Source organism: Oncorhynchus tshawytscha, linkage group LG25 (assembly GCF_018296145.1).
Source record: "Oncorhynchus tshawytscha isolate Ot180627B linkage group LG25, Otsh_v2.0, whole genome shotgun sequence".
NCBI classification, from domain to species: Eukaryota; Metazoa; Chordata; class Actinopteri; order Salmoniformes; family Salmonidae; genus Oncorhynchus; species Oncorhynchus tshawytscha.
In genome coordinates this window covers 7,000,742-7,024,296 of record NC_056453.1, presented here as the reverse complement: position 1 = coordinate 7,024,296, position 23,555 = coordinate 7,000,742, and positions in this window count along the sequence as shown.

Genomic DNA, 23,555 nt, shown 5'->3' with positions numbered 1-23,555 from the left:
TTTATGTTTTGTTGTACTGTAGTTGAAAGCTATGAAATTGAATAGCCACTTAATCACAATGACAGAAGTACAATAACAGAAAATCATAATAAACACTAACTTTTGAACTTAGCATCAATCCAAAGCTTCCATGCTCATTCATCAATTATTGATAACATCAGAAAAACATGCTCTAAGTCTTAAACACACATTATCATAAAATCTTTCCAAATAAGAATCGGTTGATGGGATGGTTGGTCTCCAGTAGAAAGTTGACATTATACATGTGGATTGTTGTTTGTCTTCAAATTGATCGCAGTCCTCTTGACAATGCTTCTTATTATCGGCAGGTTTCCACCAACCTGCACAGATCTAAAGTCAAAAGACCGCGCGGTGTGTTTGCTCTTTAAACTATGATGGCTTTTCAATCGATAGACAGACTCCCCGCAAGCCCGTATTGAGCAGCGCTAACAGATGGTTAGCAGGTGTTTGTGTACATATGGCACATGTAGGTCAGGTGACCCACGAAAGCTGGTTACCATGGGAACGGGGTATCAAACATGTCTGAATGCAATATCCCTTCAAAATGTCTCTGGTTGCATCTCCCTGTAGGTTATTTGGTTTATAATAAATAATTACAGCTTCCATCAGTATACTGTATACTTGTATGTCTGTCAATTCTATGTACTTACTGACCTTAAATGCCATCTATCCCTTGAATTGAACGCATGGACTGTCTTCACATTTCCTATCGATGACTGTGGGAAGACAGAGGGGACACACACAGGGATTCTCCCTCAGTCTATTCCTCACACACGCATATGTATGCACAGACACACACACAAACACACAGGAGCAATGTCACGTGATTGGATGGATGAGCTAATGATGCATGTTGATGATGATGAGGTGTGCTTGTTGAAGTACAACACTGGGTTTGTGTGTGTCCCAGAGAGAGTACAATATCATGATAATAATTTATCAATGTCAAACACCAGCGTCATCCCTATGCCACACACACACACACACAACACACACATGCAAATGCACTTATGAACTGCACACACACACACACACACACAATCTTAGTTTGTCTGTGTACAGTATTCTACTATAACATACAGTACTGTCAAAAGTTTGGACACACCTACTCATTCCAGTGTTTTTCTTTATTTTTTACTATTGTCTACATTGTATTATAATAGTGACGACATCAAAATTATGAAATAACACATATGGGATCATGGAGTTACCAAAAAAGTGTTAAACAAATCAAAATGTATTTGAGATTTGAGATTCTTCAAGGTAGCCACCCTTTGCCTTGATGACAGCATTGTGCACTCTTGGCATTCTCTCAAGCAGCTTCATGAGGTAGTCATCTGGAATGCATTTCAATTAACAGGTGTTACTTGTTAAAAGTTCATTTGTGGAAATTCTTTCCTTCTTCCGTTTGAGCCAATCAGTTGTGTTGTGACAAGGTAGGGGTGGTATATAGAATATAGCCCTATTCGGTAAAAGAACAGCTCAAATAAGCAAAGAGAAACAACAGTCCATCATTACTTTAAGACATGAAGGACAGTCAATCTGGAACATTTTAAAAACGTTAAAAGTTTTTTCAAGTGCAGTGACAAAAACCATCAAGCTCTATGATGAAATTGGCTCTCATGAGGACCATCAACAGGAAAGGAAGACCCAGAGTTACCTCTGCTACAGATGATAAGTTCATTAGAGTTACCAGCCTCAGAGATTGCAGTCCAAATAAATTCTTCACAGAGTTCAAGTAACAGACACATCTCAACATCAACTGTTCAGAGGAGACTGCATGAATCAGGCCTTCACGGTCAAATTGCTACAAAGAAACCACTACTAAAGGACACAAATAATAAGAAGAGACTTGCTTGGGCCATAAAACACGAGCAATGGACATTAGGCCGGTGGAAATCTGTCCTTTGGTCTGACGAGTCCAATTTTTACATTTTTGCATCCAACTGCCGTATCTTTGTGAGATGCAGAGTAGATGAACAGATGATCTCTGCATGTGTCGTTCCTACCGTGAAGCATGGAGGAGGAGGTGTGATGGTGTGGGAGTGCTTTGCTAGTGACACATTTCACCTAAATAAACCATTTATCAGATCATCAAGAACTTCAAGTTCAATTGTTGTGAAGAAAGCTTCAGGGCGCCCAAGAAAGTCCAACCAAGCGCCAGGACCGTCTCCTAAAGTTGATTCAGCTGCGGGATTGGGGCACCACCAGTACAGACCTTGCTCGGGAATTGGCAGCAGGCAGGTGTGGTGCACGCACAGTGAGGCAAAGACTTTTGGAGGATTGCCTGGTGTCAAGAAGGGCAGCAAAGAAGCCACTTCTCTCCAGGAAAAACATCAGGGCCAGACTGATATTCTGCAAAAGGTACAGGGATTGGACTGCTGATGACTGGGGTTTAGTCATTTTCTCTGCTGAATCCTCTTTCCAATTGTTTGGGGCATCTGGAAAAAAAGCTTGTCCGGCGAAGACAAGGTGAGCGCTACATTCAGTCCTGTGTCATGCCAACAGTAAAGCGGTCTTGAAAAAGAAGGGTCAGCACTGCAAATATTGACACTGCATAAACTTCATGTAATTGTCAATAAAAGCCTTTGACACTTATGAAATGCTTGTCATTATATTTCAGTTTTTCATAGTAACATCTGAGAAAAATATCTAAAGACACTGAAGCAGCAAACTTTGTGAAAATAATATTTGTGTCATTCTCAAAGCTTTTGGCCACGACTGTACAGTATGTGGGAACTCCTTCAATACTGTTGGAAAAGCATTCCAGGTGAAGCTGGATGAGAGAATGCCAAGAGTGTGCATAGCTGTCATCAAGGCAAAGAGTTGCTACTTTGAAGAATATAAAAGACATTTTGATGTGTTTAACATTTTGTTGGTTACTACATGATTCCATAATTTTGATGTATTCACTATTATTCTACAATGTAGGAAATAGTAAAAATAAAGAAAAACCTTTGAATGAGTGGGTGTGTCCAAACTTTTGACTGGTACTCTACCTGTTCTGGTGCAAACCCTTAGAGCGTCCCATCCACTTCACTTCACAGCACACTCACTACACACTACTCCAGCATCCCTGATCCAATTTTTCCTCTGGTGTGTTTTCAAGCTGCTCTCCTCTGTTCTCAAAATTGACCTTTTCTCCTTTATGAGCTAATTAGTCCTACGATTTTGCAGGTTTTCCTACTTTTGCAGGTTTTCCTACTAGAGCTCTGTAATTTGTATCATAGGTACACTTCAACTGTGAGAGACGGAAACTAAAACAAAAATCCAGAAAATCACATTGTATGATTTTTAAGTAATTAACTTGCATTTTATTGCATGAGATAAGTATTTGATCAACTACCAACCAGTAAGAATTCCGTCTCTCACCGACCTGTTAGTTTAAGAAGCCCCCCTGTTCTCCACTCATTACCTGTATTAACTGCACCTGTTTGAACTCGTTACCTGTATAAAAGACACCTGTCCACACACTCAATCAAACAGACTCCAACCGCTCCACAATGGCCAAGACCAGAGAGCTGTGTAAGGACATCAGGGTTAAAATTGTAGACCTGCACAAGGCTGGGATGGGCTACAGGACAATAGGCAAGCAGCTTGGTGAGAAGGCAACAACTGTTGGCGCAATTATTAGAAAATGGAAGAAGTTCAAGAAGACGGTCAATCACCCTTGGTCTGGAGCTCCATGCAAGATCTCACCTCGTGGGGCATCAATGATCATGAGGAAGGTGAGGGATCAGCTCAGAACTACATGGCAGGACCTGGTCAATGACCTGAAGAGAGCTAGGACCACAGTCTCAAAGAAAACCATTAGTAACACACTACGCCGTCGTGGATTAAAATCCTGCAGCGCACGCAAGGACCCCCTGCTCAAGCCAGCGCATGTCCAGGCCCGTCTGAAGTTTGCCAATGACCATCTGGATGATCCAGAGGAGGAATGGGAGAAGGTCAAGTGGTCTGATGAGAGAAAAATAGAGCTTTTTGGTCTAAACTCCACTCGCCGTGTTTGGAGGAAGAAGGATGAGTACAACCCCAAGAACACCATCCCAACCGTGAACCATGGAGGTGGAAACATCATTCTTTGGGGATGCTTTTCTGCAAAGGGGACAGGACGACTGCACCGTATTGAGGAGAGGATGGATGGGGACATGTATCGCGAAACCTTGGCCAACAACCTCCTTCCCTCAGTAAGAGCATTGAAGATGGGTCTTGGCTGGGTCTTCCAGCATGACAACGACCCGAAACACACAGCCAGGACACCTAAGGAGTGGCTCCGTAAGAAGCATCTCAAGGTTGGCTGGCCTTCTCTAGTCACTCGTAGGCTCAGTCACTGGTATACTTTTATTTACAAAGCCATTTTGGGTTTATTACCTTTGCATTTTTATTGTTCAGAAATGTGGTGGGTACTCTCTTCGTTCGCTGGACTTTATGCTGCTAACTATTTCAAATGTCCGAACTGAATTTGGTAAAAGGGCTTTTATGCACTCTGCGCCATCGTCTTGGAACACCTTACAAAATACTCTTAAATTGGAAGAACTTGTCCCGATTGGTGTTTTTAAATCACTGATGAAGGATTTTGAGGCTGATTCCCTGACCTGTCAATGTTTTTAATTTGCTGTTTTATACTCCTGTGAATTCAATGGTTTTTACTAGATTACTTGTAGTTTTTCATGTTGTCTGTCCGTAATTCTTTTGTAATGACTTGGTGCTGCCTATCTTGGCCAGGGCGCTCTTGAAAAAGATATTTTAATCTCAATGAGCCCTTCCTGGTTAAATAAAAATAAATAAAATGTCCTGGAGTGGCCTAGCCAGTCTCCAGACCTGAACCCAATAGAAAATCTTTGGAGGGAGCTGAAAGTCCGTATTGCCCAGCGACAGGATCTGGAGAAGGTCTGTATGGAGGAGTGGGCCAAAATCCCTGCTGCAGTGTGTGCAAACCTGGTCAAGAACTAAAGGAAATGTATGATCTCTGTAATTGCAAACAAAGGTTTCTGTACCAAATATTAAGTTCTCATTTTCTGTTGTATCAAATACTTATGTCATGCAATAAAATGCAAACGAATTACTTAAAAATCATACAATGTGATTTTATGGATTTTTGTTTTAGATTCCGTCTCTCACAGTTGAAGTATACCTATGATACAAATTACAGACCTCTACATGCTTTGTAAGTAGGAAAACCTGCAAAATTGGCAGTGTATCAAATACTTGTTCTCCCCACTGTATATACTCCCTCTTTCATTTGTATTTGTTGGTCATTGTAAATGTTGCTTGTTTTCCTGAGAGGAATAATTCCTAATATTTCCTGAGTACTTTATTATTTTGCACTTTGGGGTTCGTCCCACTTTTATATACAGTATATATAGTACTTTAATAAATTCAGCAGTTCTAAACCTGCGACTGCCTCCTGCCCACTCTCTACACTTGTGACAGAATGACCGACTGCACAGAACAGGAAGCAGCAGGACATCCCGACCTCTACACTGCAGGAGCAAAGCTCCTATACCACGACTTGTGCCTGGAGCACCTTGGGACTGCCATGGATGAGGTGCTCTGGACAGTACGCCAGCTGCAGGCTACACCACCACCTTCCCAGCTCCCCGTGGTCGTTCCAGCCACCCCACCACCATCAACATCACCTGGTCCAATCAGCAACGTCCACCTGCCCCTCCCGGATCGGTTTGACGGCACCCCTTCTCATTGTAGGGGGTCTCTCCTGCAGTGTGACCTCCACCTTGCCTGTCATGCCGGGATGGCGTCCGAGAGGGACAAGGTGGGCTTTGTGATCTCTGTGCTGACAGGCCCGGCTCTGGAGTCGAAGCACGTCATATGGTGGGAGAGGGATGGTCCAGAAGTGCAGTCCTATCAGCACTTCAACCAATTCTTCCATGACATTTTCGAACACCCTACAGAGGGCAGAGCGGGAGCTGAGTGTCTCCTCCGTCTACGCCAGGGGTGCAGGACAGTGTCTGAGTACGCTCTGGACGTCCGGAGGGTGGCTTCGTCCACTGGCTGGAACGAACAGGCCCTGTTGACGGTTTTCACAGTGTGGCCCCAGTCTTTCACCCCGGTCACAGGGTCTGGTTTCTACGAAGGACCTGCCCCTCCACCTGCCCTGCCGGAAGCTGAGCCCATGGTTTGTGGGGCCGTTCAAAGTCCTGAGGAGAGTCAATGATGTGACATACCGATTACAGCTCCTCGTCAATTACAGTATCTCACCCTCATTTCATGTATCTCTCCTCAGGCCGGTGGCAGCTGGTCCCTTGGATAGTACTAGACCCCACGAAGCACCTCCCCCTCCCTTGGATATCGAGGGGGCCCTGGAGTACTCCGTCCACAGCCTTTTGGACTCACGCTATCGTGGGGGGTCTCTCCAGTACCTGGTCGACTGGGAGGGGTACGATCCTGAAGAGTAGTGCTGGGTTCCCGCGCGGGACATCCTGGACCGCTCTCTCATTCGGGACTCGTCCTGACCGACCCGCACTGCGGGGGAGGTGAGGGGGGGGGGTACGGTCACACCAGCCTTCGCTTTGGCTCCCCCTCCTGTCCAGCTCAAGGCGTTCGGCGTTGCCGGCCTTCTAGTTGCTGCTGAACCTGTTGCTGGCAAACGCCCTTCACTCATCAACCCCGGACTTGTCTCATCTCTCCTGCTATTTCCTGAGTACTTTATTATTTTGCACTTTGGGTTTTGTCCCGCTTTTATTTATTTATATATATATATATATATATATATATATATATATATATATATATACACTGCTCAAAAAAATAAAGGGAACACTTGAACAACACAATGTAACTCCAAGTCAATCAAACTTCTGTGAAATCAAACTGTCCACTTAGGAAGCAACACTGATGGACAATAAATTGCACATGCTGTTGTGCAAATGGAATAGACAACAGGTGGAAATTATAGGCAATTAGCAAGACACCCCCAATAAAGGAGTGGTTCTGCAGGTGGTGACCACAGACCACTTCTCAGTTCCTATGCTTCCTGGCTGATGTTTTGGTCACTTTTGAATGCTGGCAGTGCTTTCACTCTAGTGGTAGCATGAGACGGAGTCTACAACCCACACAAGTGGCTCAGGTAGTGCAGCTCATCCAGGATGGCACATCAATGCGAGCTGTGGCAAGAAGGTTTGCTATGTCTGTCAGCGTAGTATCCAGAGCATGGAGGCGCTACCAGGAGACAGGCCATTACATCAGGAGATGTGGAGGAGGCCGTAGGAGGGCAACAACCCAGCAGCAGGACCGCTACCTCCGCCTTTGTGCAAGGAGGAGCAGGAGGAGCACTGCCAGAGCCCTGCAAAATGACCTCCAGCAGGCCACAAATGTGCATGTGTCTGCTCAAACGGTCAGAAACAGACTCCATGAGGGTGGTATGAGGGCACGACGTCCACAGGTGGGGGTTGTGCTTACAGCCCAACACCGTGCAGGACGTTTGGCATTTGACAGAGAACACCAAGATTGGCAAATTCGCCACTGGCGCCCTGTGCTCTTCACAGATGAAAGTAGGTTCACACTGAGCACGTGACAGACGTGACAGAGTCTGGAGACGCCGTGGAGAACGTTCTGCTGCCTGCAACATCCTCCAGCATGACCGGTTTGGTGGTGGGTCAGTCATGGTCTGGGGTGGCATTTCTTTGGGGGGCCGCACAGCCCTCCATGTGCTCGCCAGAGGTAGCCTGACTGCCATTAGGTACCGAGATGAGATCCTCAGACCCCTTGTGAGACCATATGCTGGTGCGGTTGGCCCTGGGTTCCCCCTAATGCAAGACAATGCTAGACCTCATGTGGCTGGAGTGTGTCAGCAGTTCCTGCAAGAGGAAGGCATTGATGCTATGGACTGGCCCGCCCGTTCCCCAGACCTGAATCCAATTGAGCACATCTGGGACATCATGTCTTGCTCCATCCACCAACGCCACGTTGCACCACAGACTGTCCAGGAGTTGGCGGATGCTTTAGTCCAGGTCTGGGAGGAGATCCCTCAGGAGACCATCCGCCACCTCATCAGGAGCATGCCCAGGCGTTGTAGGGAGGTCATTCAGGCACGTGGAGGCCACACACACTACTGAGCCTCATTTTGACTTGTTTTAAGGACATTACATCATAGTTGGTTCAGCCTGTAGTGTGGTTTTCCACTTTAATTTTGAGTGTCACTCCAAATCCAGACCTCCATGGGTTGATAAATTTGATTTCCATTGATAAGTTTTGTGTGATTTTGTTGTCAGCACATTCAACTATGTAAAGACAAAAGTATTTAATTAGAATATTTCATTCATTCAGATCTAGGATGTGTTATTTTAGTGTTCCCTTTATTTTTTTGAGCAGTGTATATAGAACCTGGTTGGTTCATATATATATATATATATATATATATATATATATATATATATATATATATATATATATATATATAGTGCTTTAATAAATTCAGCAGTTCTAAACCTGCAACTGCCTCCTGCCTACTCTCTACACTTGTGACACTACATCTATCGACAGTTGTCACAGTGACTTCATGAACATTCTTTTGAAATGGTTATTTGCATGGTGGAGTCCTTTGTTTAGAAATGTAGCTAGCTAAACAATGAACCATAATCCCAACTCATAACACTACTACCCTGCAGGTTGCTAACCAACCAGGTTCAATGTTAGCTAGCTAACATTAGGTTATAACTAGCAATGCAAATGGCTCTGAGATATGAATAATATTACTACACAGATGCTACACGTAACGTTAGCTAGCGAGCCAGCCAACAGTACACTTTAGCTTGAAATGAAAACGACTTTCTGACAAAATGTGAAATATTGTGAAAATGTGTGATATTTGAAAATGTAGCTAGCTAGACTATCTTACCTATCTACATTAATGGACTCTTCTCCCTCCCTGTCACGGTGCCATGGTTGACCTTAGTTTGAAGATGTAATCTGGAGACAGGTGTTCTATACAACAGCCTGTTCTCTTTTCGACTCCGTCTGCATATTTTCAATCAAAATGCCAGAATTCTCCTTAGCTATCATACTTGTCACGTTCTGACCTTTATTTCCTTGTTTTGTATTCATTATTTAGTATGGTCAGGGCGTGAGTTGGGGTGGGCAGTCTGTGTTTGATTTTCTATGATTTGGGGATTTCTATGTTTCGGCCTAGTATGGTTCTCAATCGGAGGCAGGTGTCATTAGTTGTCTCTGATTGAGAATCATACTTAGGTAGCCTGGGTTGCACTATTTGTTTGTGGGTGATTGTCTATGCTAGTGGCTTGTGTCAGCACAGGGTTCATTTGTAGCTTCACGGTCGTTATTGGTTTATTGTTTTTGTATGTAGTGTTCAGTATTTTCTTTAATTAAATATTCACTATGAACACATACCACGCCGCATTTTGGTCCTCTGATCCTTCTCGCCTCTCCTCTTCAGATGAAGAGGAGGAAGATCATGAGAATACTTCATAATTCCACTGATTTCAAAACTCGGTCCTCCAGAAAGTGGAGAGCAACACTTATTCAGTTCTATTACATTATATCTTTCAAAAAAGTAGTGTTAGAAAGGATTACCTACACATACTGACCAGCTGATGTTATAGACAGAAGCGTGCTACATGGCAGACCAATCCAAATTAATCTCTCAGCATGTCCAGCCCACTCATTATCTCAGCCAATCATGGCTGCTCTCTTTTTCCGTGACTTAACCAACTAGGCTCATAATTTAACAATTGTATTTGTATTTACAGAGGGCATACAATTTTGTTATTAAGGCACATGAAAGTTCACATGTTCCAGAAGGCATTTCTAACAACAACAAAAAACACATTTTGATTTAAAAAAAGTTTAATGTTCAAATGGCTCTCCTGTGAAGTAGTGACGCTTGACATACGCCTAGTTTCCTGAAATGAGGATGTCTAGGTTTAGCCTTTATGGCTTAAGCACAATACCTCGGGGCTCACCCTCCAGAGTGGATTTTTCCAGTCCCAGCCATTTCCATTCTAAACAAGCATGACGACAGGGGAATACAGGGGGAAAGAGAGGAATACCTCGGGTGTGGAGCATATTCTAGGAGGTTTGAGCCGGCTCTTATCCTATTTGGACCCGCTAGGCTCATTTAACCTTCTCGGGCTGGTTACTAGTTCTCCATCCACTTGGTTAACATTCCTGAAGCTTCAATTCCACTCTATTCTATTATAGAGTTTTTGGACCTCGCTGATGACCCGCAACTGCTAGAGTGAGTTCGCTCCTCACATCTAGCAGACGGACTCCCAGACTGTTAGATGCAGCAGGCACCAATCACCTGTTCTGCTAAAAGTTAAGTAATAGCCACCACTAGGCACTATAGTTAGTGTCCTACTTTTATGGCATGGTGGCTATAGGACCCTCGTGAACACATCTGATATGTGCTTCCAAGAGTTATGCCTCTGTTTCAGATCTTCCGCTCTGCTCCCCTCTATGTGCACTCTTACTATAACTGATACAAACGTCTAGCCTCTCCACCATGGTAGAACCTAGTTGTCATCAGCTGTCTCATTTGGGTGCAGGAGCAATAGCCTACAACCAGGGTACACTCCCTTTAGTGAAATTGCTCATAGGGAAAAATTGTGTTCCACATGCCTAGTTTCCCAGGCTTAAGGGGTCTTGTCGGTCTCTCTGTTACCAAGTATGGCAGTTTTCAGCTATAGGCAGACATATTCCGCCTACACCTTGGCACCTACCTGGCAGCTACAGTTACACAGGGTTCGACCGACCCAAGCAAACGGAGAGCTCTTCCATCCCTGTCTGGGCATGGTGGCTCTTTGGGCATGGTGGTTCTTTGAGCCTGACCTGTGAGAGGATAAAGGTTAATGTGACAGATCTTGTTGCGTAGACTATTCAGAACCCTGTCACACGCTCACTCTATGGCAATTAGTGTTGTGTGTTTGGAATGCCTGCCATATAGGTTTCAACAACGATACAGTGGGGAAACGGACCCTGATCTGTTGTTTTATGCAGGGAGCGTATCGCTTATGCCCAGTATCGAAACAGCAAGTCCCATCCTGAGATTTTTCTATTATGCTCAAGGCCATTTCACAGCCACCATTCCAGCCACTGCAAAACAAGGTAATGAGATTTCTCTCATTTAAAACTGCTTCACTATTAGCCATTGCATCCGCATACCAAATGGGAGAGTTGCAAGTGCTGTTCATTTAAAAAAAAATATATTTAACCTTTATTTAAATAAATACATTTTAGGCACAAGTTGTGCCTACACTTTGCCCCAGGGTTATCCAAGTTTGCTTTACAACCTAACCCAGTTTTTTGTGGGGAGGGAGGCCATATTCTCACCAGCGTTTATCCCATTGGATAATGGCATATTATAGCATGGGTTTGACACCTTCAGATGGCTTGATGGCTCCATCCACCAGAAATATGGCTACATCATGGGCATTGTTCAAAGGCATCTCTGTTTAAGAGATCTGTAATGCGATGAGTTGGGGTATCCCCAATACCTTCATGAGGCTCTACCGACTACTTCACTGTGCCCTCATAGCACATACAGTGCTTAGTGTTACGCCTCGATCACACCGCCAGTGTTATGCACTTGGATACACCAGAAGTATATTCATTTCCAACGGAACCCTGCATTTGCCGTGCAGCATTGCGATGCAGAGGCAGTTGCTGTGCGTTCTGTGTGGTGCATACATTGGATTTATCGAACTTATGCATCAAACTGTATGCGTAGATGGCTTAACTGAAATGGTAGCAGAAGGTGAATGTTGAACTTTTGTTGCACACATATCCAGATGATGCTGCGTACCATTTTGCGCAATGACACTGTTGGTATGATTGAGGCGTCAGGGCTTCTGAGGGTTTATTCTGTCTAGACTTTGCTTTTCGAGAGTATATGAGCGCTACAGGATTTGGCTATTTCCCCAACGTGAGACCGAACAAGTAATTGAAATAGAACTTATGGTTTACCTAATGTAACCCCGGTTCTATGATATTATGAGTGAGGTCTTTCACCGCGTTACCCTTCACGCTTTGTGTAAGGAACACATACATGTCATTAGGAAGATGGGAGCGGACTACAGCTCCTTATATGGGAAGTGGAGTGGCCCACAATTGGCCGTTACTCCTGTCTGTCAATGACAGATGTTATGTGATTGGATCTTCCTAGACTCCGACCCTAATAGGGGACACTACCCATAGTGAGACCTCACTCATAATATCATGGAACCAGGGATATATTAGGTAACCTTAAGAACTGCATTTGCACAGTTCTTCAAATAAATGTGTTTTTGTAACATTTTCTGTGGAAATTGTTAAAAGTAATACGTTTTTTAAATTTAAAAAAAAAATTTTTTTTTATTTTTTATAGTCACATACACCGGATAGGTGCAGTGAAATGTGTTGTTTTACAAAGTCACCCAAAGTAGTACGGCACTCCTGGAGCAAATTAGGGTTACATGCCTTGCTCAAGGGCACATCAACAGATTTTTCACCTTGTCGGCTAGTGTATTCAAACCAGCAACCTTTCGGTTACTGGCCCAATGGTCTATCCTGCCACCTTAGCAAGTAGTCCTTGTATGTTTTATTAAACTTTCCAATTAAGGTTTTTTGTCTGGCATACATTTTATCATGCCTGGAGACTGTAGGGTCTGCTGTGCTACTGCACCAGGACTTTGCATATAGGGCCATCTTGTGGTTTTAAAATGTAATACCATGTAAGGAAGTGACAAAAACTTTGTCATGCACTGCTTTTCCATTAGTATATTCTAAACCACATTAATTGTTGCAGTGACCTGATTGGTTGTTCCAAGTAGAGTAGCTCAGGGGATACAGGTGATAGTAATCAAACTTAATCAAAGGCTTAGCCCAAAACCCAGGTGCAGGGAGTTGGGGCTCAGACTGTGTAAATTGAAAAACAGTTATAAAATATTTTGTTTTATTAGGTGTGCTTGCTGAAAGCAAATAGCTGGTGCACGATATCTAAGGAAGTCTCAAGGTTTGGCTCGTCTGAGGTCGAGTATCTCATGATAAGCTGTAGACCACACTATCTACCTAGAGAGTTTTCAGGAGTCTAACCCGAAAGCCTGTAAGAAATCCTGTAAGAAATCCTGCTATGCCCTCCGACGAACCATCATACAGGCAAAGCATCAATACAGGACTAAGATCGAATCGTACTACACTGGCTCTGATGCTCATCGGATGTGGCAGGGCTTGCAAACTATTACAGACTACAAAGGGAAGCACAGCCGGGAGCTGCCCAGTGACACGAGCCTACCAGACAATCTAAATATCTTCTATGCTCGCTTCGAGGCAAGTAACACTGAAACATGCATGAGAGCATCAGCTGTTCGAAACGACTGTGTGATCACGATCTCCGCAGGTTTTGCTTGCCTCAGTTTATGTATTTGATAGGTTTTGCTCGCCTCAGTTTATGTATTTGATAGATCTCTGCAGCCGATGTGAGTAAGACCTTTAAATACAGTGCCTTGCGAAAGTATTCGGCCCCCTTGAACTTTGCGACCTTTTGCCACATTTCAGGCTTCAAACATAAAGATATAAAACTGTATTTTTTTGTGAAGAATCAACAACAAGTGGGACACAATCATGAAGTGGAACGACATTTATTGGATATTTCAAACTTTTTTAACAAATCAAAAACTGAAAAATTGGGCATGCAAAATTATTCAGCCCCTTTACTTTCAGTGCAGCAAACTCTCTCCAGAAGTTCAGTGAGGATCTCTGAATGATCCAATGTTGACCTAAATGACTAATGATGATAAATACAATCCACCTGTGTGTAATCAAGTCTCTGTATAAATGCACCTGCACTGTGATAGTCTCAGAGGTCTGTTAAAAGCGCAGAGAGCATCATGAAGAACAAGGAACACACCAGGCAGGTCCGAGATACTGTTGTGAAGAAGTTTAAAGCCGGATTTGGATACAAAAAGATTTCCCAAGCTTTAAACATCCCAAGGAGCACTGTGCAAGCGATAATATTGAAATGGAAGGAGTATCAGACCACTGCAAATCTACCAAGACCTGGCCGTCCCTCTAAACTTTCAGCTCATACAAGGAGAAGACTGATCAGAAATGCAGCCAAGAGGACCATGATCACTCTGGATGAACTGCAGAGATCTACAGCTGAGGTGAGAGACTCTGTCCATAGGACAACAATCAGTCGTATATTGCACAAATCTGGCCTTTATGGAAGAGTGGCAAGAAGAAAGCCATTTCTTAAAGATATCCATAAAAAGTGTTGTTTAAAGTTTGCCACAAGCCACCTGGGAGACACACCAAACATGTGGAAGAAGGTGCTCTGGTCAGATGAAACCAAAATGGAACTTTTTGGCAACAATGCAAAACGTTATGTTTGGCGTAAAAACAACACAGCTCACCACACCATCCCCACTGTCAAACATGGTGGTGGCAGCATCATGGTTTGGGCCTGCTTTTCTTCCGCAGGGACAGGGAAGATGGTTAAAATTGATGGGAAGATGGATGGAGCCAAATACAGGACCATTCTGGAAGAAAACCTGATGGAGTCTGCAAAAGACCTGAGACTGGAACGGAGATTTGTCTTCCAACAAGACAATGATCCAAAACATAAAGCAAAATCTACAATGGAATGGTTCAAAAATAAACATATCCAGGTGTTAGAATGGCCAAGTCAAAGTCCAGACCTGAATCCAATCGAGAATCTGTGGAAAGAACTGAAAACTGCTGTTCACAAATGCTCTCCATTCAACCTCACTGAGCTCGAACTGTTTTGCAAGGAGGAATGGGAAAAAATTTCAGTCTCTCGATGTGCAAAACTGATAGAGACATACCCCAAGCGACTTACAGCTGTAATTGCAGCAAAAGGTGGCGCTACAAAGTATTAACTTAAGGGGGCTGAATAATTTTGCACGCCCAATTTTTCAGTTTTTGATTTGTTAAAAAAGTTTGAAATATCCAATAAATGTCGTTCCACTTCATGATTGTGTCCCACTTGTTGTTGATTCTTCACAAAAAAATACAGTTTTATATCTTTATGTTTGAAGCCTGAAATGTGGCAAAAGGTCGCAAAGTTCAAGGGGGCCGAATACTTTCGCAAGGCACTGTAGGTCAACATTCACAAGGCCGCTGTGCCAGACAGATTACCAGGACGTGTACTGAGTATGCGCTGACCAACTGGCAAGTGTCTTCACTGACATTTTCAACCTCTCCCTGTCTGAGTCTGTAAAACTAACATGTTTCAAGCAGACCACCATAGTCACTGTGCCCCAGAACATTAAGGTAACCTGCCTAAATGACTACCGACCCATAGCACTCACATCTGCAGCCATGAAATGCTTTGAAAGGCCGGTCATGGCTCACATCAACGCCATAATCCCAGAAGCCCTAGACCTACTCCAACAGATCCACAGATCTCTATTACACTCCACACTGCCCTTTCCCACCTGGACAAAAGGAACACCTATGTGAGAATGCTATTCATTGACTACTGCTCAACGTTCAACACCATAGTGCCCTCAAACTCATCACTAAGCTAAGGACCCTGGGACTAAACACCTCCCTCTGCAACTGGATCCTGAACTTCCTGACGGGCCGCCCCCAGGTGGTAAGGGTAGGTAACAACACATCAACCATGCTGATCCTCAACATGGGGGCCCCTCGGGGTGCGTGCTCTGTCCCCTCCTGTACTCCCTATTCACTCATAACTGCACGCCCAGGCACGACTCCAACACCATTAAGTTTGCTGATGAAATAACAGTGGTAGGCCTGATCACCGACAACAATGAGACAGCCCATAGGGAGGAGGTCAGAGACCTGATAGTGTGGTGCCAGGACAACAACCTCTCCCTCGACGTGATCAAGTCAAAGGAGATGATTGTGGACTACAGGAAAAGGAGGACCGAGCACACCTCCATTCTCATCGACGGGGCTGTAGTGGAGCAGGTTGAGAGCTTCAAGTTCCTTGGCGTCATTATTACCAACAAACTAACATGGTCCAAGCACACCAAGACAGTTGTGAAGAGGGCACGACAAAACCTATTCTCCCTCAGGAGACTGAAAAGATTTGGCGGGGGTCCTCAGATCCTCAAAAGGTTTTACAACTGCACCAATGAGAGCATCCTGGCGGGTTGCATCGCTGCCTGCTATGGCAACTGCTCTGCCTCCTACCGCAAGGCACTACAGAGGGTAGTGCGTACGGCCCAGTACATCACCGGGTCCAAGCTTCCTGCCATCCAGGACCTCTATACCAGGCGGTGTCAGAGGAAGGCCCCCCCCCCTCCTACACTGTTGCTACCCTCTGTTATTATCTATGCATATCAAATCAAATCAAATTTATTTATATAGCCCTTCGTACATCAGCTGATATCTCAAAGTGCTGTACAGAAACCCAGCCTAAAACCCCAAACAGCAAGCAATGCAGGTGTAGAAGCACGGTGGCTAGGAAAAACTCCCTAGAAAGGCCAAAACCTAGGAAGAAATCTAGAGAGGAACCAGGCTATGTGGGGTGGCCAGTCCTTTTCTGGCTGTGCCGGGTGGAGATTATAACAGAAGATGGCCAAGATGTTCCAATGTTCATAAATGACCAGCATGGTTAAATAATAATAATCACAGGCAGAACAGTTGAAACTGGAGCAGCAGCACGGCCAGGTGGACTGGGGACAGCAAGGAGTCATCATGTCAGGTAGTCCTGAGGCATGGTCCTAGGGCTCAGGTCCTCCGAGAGAGAGAAAGAAAGAGAGAAAGAGAGAATTAGAGAGAGCATACTTAAATTCACACAGGACACCGGATAGGACAGGAGAAGTACTCCAGACATAACAAACTGACCCTAGCCCCCCTACACATAAACTACTGCAGCATAAATACTGGAGGCTGAGACAGGAGGGGTCAGGAGACACTGTGGCCCCATCCGATGACACCCCCGGACAGGGCCAAACAGGAAGGATATAACCCCACCTACTTTGCCAAAGCACAGCCCCCACACCACTAGAGGGATATCTTCAACCACCAATTTACCATCCTGAGACAAGGCTGAGTATAGCCCACAAAGATCTCCGCCATGGCACAACCCAAGGGGGGGCGCCAACCCAGACAGGAAGATCACATCAGTGACTCAACCCACTCAAGTAACGCACCCCTCCTAGGGACGGTATGAAAGAGCACTAGTAAGCCAGTGACTCAGCCCATGTAATAGGGTTAGAAGCAGAGAATCCCAGTGGAAAGAGGGCATAGTCACTGTAATAACTCAACCTACATAATTGTACATAATTACCTCGACACCAGTGTCCCTACACATTGACACACTGACTCTGTACCAGTACCCACTGTATACAGCGCAGCTATTGTTATTTACTGCTGCTCTTTAACTATTTGTTATTCTTATCTCTATTCTTTTTGTGTTTTTCTCAACTCTATTGTTGGTTAAGGGCTTGTAAGTAAGCATTTCACTGTAAGGTCTACTACACCTGTTGTATTCGGCGCATGTGACAAATACAATGTGATTTGATTGCAATGGCCATAGACTTGAATGGTAAGTATTTGCCATGTAACTAGTCTTCAACCGTTTTGAAACACCATTCAAACTTCAAAATGTGCAGACCGGTCTGGAATAGGTTGCTTGTATACAGCTTTTTGATACCAAAAAATGCTACCAACACCAAAACAACTTTAAAACTGTTGATTGGCACTGGTGAAGTCTACTTCTTAGACTTTGGGCACTACAACCACATTTCCTTAAACCAAATGTATTTCAGGTGCCATAAATTTGAATGGGAAAAATCTTGTCGCTCCCAGTCTGGAATAGTGTGCTTGTATACTGACCTCAACATTACTGAACCACACAACTACTGACAACAAATAATGAAACACACAACTGCCGACCACCAGATGAGACTAAAGTGCCTTGCAAATGTATTCAGCTCTCTTGCCATTTTTCCTATTTTGTTGCATTACAACCTGTAATTTAAATTGATTTTTATTTGGATTTCATGTAATGGACATAGACAAAATAGTCCAAATTGGTGAAGGAAATTTTAAAAATGACCTGTTTCCCTTTGCTATGAAGCCCCTAAATAAGATGTGGTGCAACCAATTACCTTCAGAAGTTACATAATTTGTTAGATTGCACACAGATGGACTTTATTTAAGTGTCACATAATCTGTCACATGATCTCAGTATATTTACACCTGTTCTGAAAGGCCCCAGAGTCTGCAACACCACTAAGCAAGGGGCACCACCAAGCAGCACTATGAAGACCAAGGAGCTCTCCAAACATGTTAGGAACAAAGTTGTGGAGAAGTACAGATCAGGGTTGGATTATAGAAAATATCTGAAACTTTGAACATCCCACGGAGCACCATTACACTCCACTCCATAAACCTGCCAAGAGAGGGCCGCCCACCAAAACTCACAGACCAGGCAAAGAGGGCATTAATCAGAGGCAACAAAGAGACCAAAGATAACCCTAAAGGAGCTGCAAAGCTCCACAGCGGAGATTGGAGTATCTGTCCATAGGACCACTTTAAGCCGTACACTCCACAGAGCTGGGCTTTACGGAAGAGTGGCCAGAAGAAAATAAGTAAACATGTTTGGTGTTTGCCAAAAGGCTTGTGGGAGACTCCCCAAACATATGGAAGAAGGTACTCAAATTTAGCTTTTTGACCATCAAAGAAAACGCTATGTCTAGCGCAAACCCAACAGCTCTCATCACCCTTTTTCATCTTCGGGAACTGGGAAACTGGTCAGAATTGAAGGAATGATGGATGGCGCTAAATACAGGGGAATTCTTGAGGGAAACCTGATTCAGTCATCCAGAGATTTGAGACTGGGACAGAGGTTCACCTTCCAGCAGGACAATGACCATAAGCATACTGCTAAAGCAACACTCAAGTGGTTTAAGGGGAAACATTTAAATGTCTTGGAATGTCCTAGTCAAAACCCAGACCCAGATCCAATTGAGAATCTGTGGTATGACTTAAAGATTGATGTACACCAGCGGAACACATCCAACTTGAAGGAGCTGGAGCAATTTTACCTTGAAGAATGGGCAAAAATCCCAGTGGCTAGATGTGCCAAGATTCTAGAGACATACCCCAAGAGACTTGCAACTGTAATTGCTGCAAAAGGTGGCTCTACAAAGTATTGACTTTGGGGGTGAATAGTTATGCACACTCAAATTAGTTTTTTGTCTTATTTCTTGTTAGTTTCACAATAAAAAATATTTTGCATCTTTAAGGTGGTAGGCATGTTGTGTAAATCAAATGATACAACCCCCCCAAAAAAATGTATTTCAGGTTGTAAGGCAACAAAATAGGAAAAATGCCAAGGGGGTGAATACTTTCGCAAGCCACTGTACTACTGACCACAAAACTACAACAACTGACCACAACTAATAACCACAACCACACAACTAAATCATAATGCATTCAGGTGCCATAGACTTGAATGGGAAAATTCTGTCCGGTACTAGCCTTCAACCGTCTAAGCTAGAAGCACCATTCAAACTGTGCTTGTAAATCAAATCAAATCAAATTTTATTTGTCACAGACACATGGTTAGCAGATGTTAATGCGAGTGTAGCGAAATGCTTGTGCTTCTAGTTCCGACAATGCAGTAATAACCAACAAGTAATCTAACTAACAATTCCAAAACTACTGTCTTATACACAGTGTAAGGGGATAAAGAATATGTACATAAGGATATGTGAATGAGTGATGGTACAGAGCAGCATAGGCAAGATACAGTAGATGGTATCGAGTACAGTATAGTACGTGCTTCTACACCTGCATTGCTTGCTGTTTGGGGTTTTAGGCTGGGTTTCTGTACAGCACTTTGAGATATCAGCTGATGTACGAAGGGCTATATAAATAAATTTGATTTGATTTGATATATACATATGAGATGAGTATGTAAACAAAGTGGCATAGTTAAAGTGGCTAGTGATACATGTATTACATAAGGATACAGTCGATGATATAGAGTACAGTATATACGTATGCATAAGAGATGAATAATGTAGGGTAAGTAACATTATATAAGGTAGCATTGTTTAAAGTGGCTAGTGATATATTTACATCATTTCCCATCAATTCCCATTATTAAAGTGGCTGGAGTTGAGTCAGTGTCAGTGTCAGTGTGTTGGCAGCAGCCACTCAATGTTAGTGGTGGCTGTTTAACAGTCTGATGGCCTTGAGATAGAAGCTGTTTTCAGTCTCTCGGTCCCAGCTTTGATGCACCTGTACTGACCTCGCCTTCTGGATGATAGCGGGGTGAACAGGCAGTGGCTCGGGTGGTTGATGTCCTTGATGATCTTTATGGCCTTCCTGTAACATCGGGTGGTGTAGGTGTCCTGGAGGACAGGTAGTGTGCCCCCGGTGATGCGTTGTGCAGACCTCACTACCCTCTGGAGAGCCTTACGGTTTTGGGCGGAGCAGTTGCCGTACCAGGTGGTGATACAGCCCGCCAGGATGCTCTCGATTGTGCATCTGTAGAAGTTTGTGAGTGCTTTTGGTGACAAGCCGAATTTCTTCAGCCTCCTGAGGTTGAAGAGGCGCTGCTGCGCCTTTTTTCACGATGCTGTCTGTGTGAGTGGACCAATTCAGTTTGTCTGTGATGTGTATGCCGAGGAACTTAAAACTTGCTACCCTCTCCACTACTGTTCCATCGATGTGGATAGGGGGGTGTTCCCTCTGCTGTTTCCTGAAGTCCACAATCATCTCCTTAGTTTTGTTGACGTTGAGTGTGAGGTTATTTTCCTGACACCACACTCCGAGGGCCCTCACCTCATCCCTGTAGGCCGTCTCGTCGTTGTTGGTAATCAAGCCTACCACTGTTGTGTCGTCCGCAAACTTGATGATTGAGTTGGAGGCGTGCATGGCCACGCAGCCGTGGGTGAACAGGGAGTACAGGAGAGGGCTCAGAACGCACCCTTGTGGGGCCCCAGTGTTGAGGATCAGCGGGGTGGAGATGTTGTTGCCTACCCTCACCACCTGGGGGCAGCCCGTCAGGAAGTCCAGTACCCAGTTGCACAGGGCGGGGTCGAGACCCAAGGTCTCGAGCTTGATGACGAGCTTGGAGGGTACTATGGTGTTGAATGCCGAGCTGTAGTCGATGAACAGCATTCTCACATAGGTATTCCTCTTGTCCAGATGGGTTAGGGCAGTGTGCAGTGTGGTTGAGATTGCATCGTCTGTGGACCTATTTGGGCGGTAAGCAAATTGGAGTGGGTCTAGGGTGTCAGGTAGGGTGGAGGTGATATGGTCCTTGACTAGTCTCTCAAAGCACTTCATGATGACGGAAGTGAGTGCTACGGGGCGGTAGTCATTTAGCTCAGTTACCTTAGCTTTCTTGGGAACAGGAACAATGGTGGCCCTCTTGAAGCATGTGGGAACAGCAGACTGGTATAGGGATTGATTGAATATGTCCGTAAACACACCGGCCAGCTGGTCTGCGCATGCTCTGAGGGCGCGGCTGGGGATGCCGTCTGGGCCTGCAGCCTTGCGAGGGTTAACACGTTTAAATGTCTTACTCACCTCGGCTGCAGTGAAGGAGAGTCCGCATGTTTTCGTTGCAGGCCGTGTCAGTGGCACTGTGTTGTCCTCAAAGTGGGCAAAAAAGTTATTTAGTCTGCCTGGGAGCAAGACATCCTGGTCCGTGACTGGGCTGGATTTCTTCTTGTAGTCCGTGATTGACTGTAGACCCTGCCACATGCCTCTTGTTTCTGAGCCGTTGAATTGAGATTCTACTTTGTCTCTGTACTGACGCTTAGCTTGTTTGATAGCCTTGCGGAGGGAATAGCTGCACTGTTCGTGTTCGGTCATGTTACCAGTCACCTTGCCCTCATTAAAAGCAGTGGTTCGCGCTTTCAGTTTCACGCGAATGCTGCCATCAATCCACGGTTTCTGGTTAGGGAATGTTTTAATCGTTGCTATGGGAACGACATCTTCAACGCACGTTCTAATGAACTCGCACACCGAATCAGCGTATTCGTCAATATTGTTATCTGACGCAATACGAAACATCTCCCAGTCCACGTGATGGAAGCAGTCTTGGAGTGTGGAGTCAGCTTGGTCGGACCAGCGTTGGACAGACCTCAGCGTGGGAGCCTCTTGTTTTAGTTTCTGTCTGTATGCAGGGATCAACAAAATGGAGTCGTGGTCAGCTTTTCCGAAAGGAGGGCGGGGCAGGGCCTTATATGCGTCGCGGAAGTTTGAGTAACAATGATCCAAGGTTTTTCCACCCCTGGTTGCGCGATCGATATGCTGATAAAATTTAGGGAGTCTTGTTTTCAGATTAGCCTTGTTAAAATCCCCAGCTACAATGAATGCAGCCTCCGGATAAATGGATTCCAGTTTGCAAAGAGTCAAATAAAGTTTGTTCAGAGCCATCGATGTGTCTGCTTGGGGGGGATATATACGGCTGTGATTATAATCGAAGAGAATTCTCTTGGTAGATAATGCGGTCGACATTTGATTGTGAGGAATTCTAAATCAGGTGAACAGAAGGATTTGAGTTCCTGTATGTTTCTTTCATCACACCATGTCTCGTTAGCCATAAGGCATACGCCCCCGCCCCTCTTCTTACCAGAAAGATGTTTGTTTCTGTCGGCGCGATGCGTGGAGAAACCCGCTGGCTGCACCGCCTCGGATAGCGTCTCTCCAGTGAGCCATGTTTCCGTGAAGCAAAGAACGTTACAGTCTCTGATGTCCCTCTGGAATGCTACCCTTGCTCGGATTTCATCAACCTTGTTGTCAAGAGACTGGACATTGGCGAGAAGAATGCTAGGGAGTGGTGCACGATGTGCCCGTCTCCGGAGTCTACTGACCACCGCCACAGAACTACTGAGCCACACAACTACTGACCACAACTACTGACCACAACTACTGACCACATCCATACTGTAGTGCCCAAATAACCTGCAACATAACCAAACAACTACTGACCACAGCTACAAACACCACCCCAACGTTGACATGTGCAGACTGACTCAACTTAGATGGCTTCAACACAGTTTTTTGCTATCATCCCTACTTCATAAACTATAAAGCTTGTTGTATCCCCATTCATTTAAATGGTTGAATGCAGGATTCAGCATTCTAAACTGAAATCACTGCAACAGAACTTTCAGAATGTTCAAACTAAAACATTCTGAGAGCTTAAAAACACATATGGCATAGGATGACATAGTACTCACTCTAGCCAACTATAATAGCCCACTATAATAACTCCACACCTGCAAACCACACCAAAATAGGTCACTATAACTAACATACAGCCAATGAAAATACATTTAGTACCACTTCCACTACTATTTCATAACCATAAATGCTTCAACACTAGCAAGCACACCACATATATTTCACTAAATGTCATTTTCTAGGTCTTTTCTAAAAACCTTTAACCACAGCAGGTTAATTTCCTGAACTCTATAGGTCTACATTGTAGACTCTATACAACATAATTATAACATACATTTAAATCAAGTGAATTTAACATGAAGGTGTACATATCTTTACACATCCTGGTACAATGAGAGGACAGCAAATTCTTCTGGTTGTGTTAGAGGTTCTGT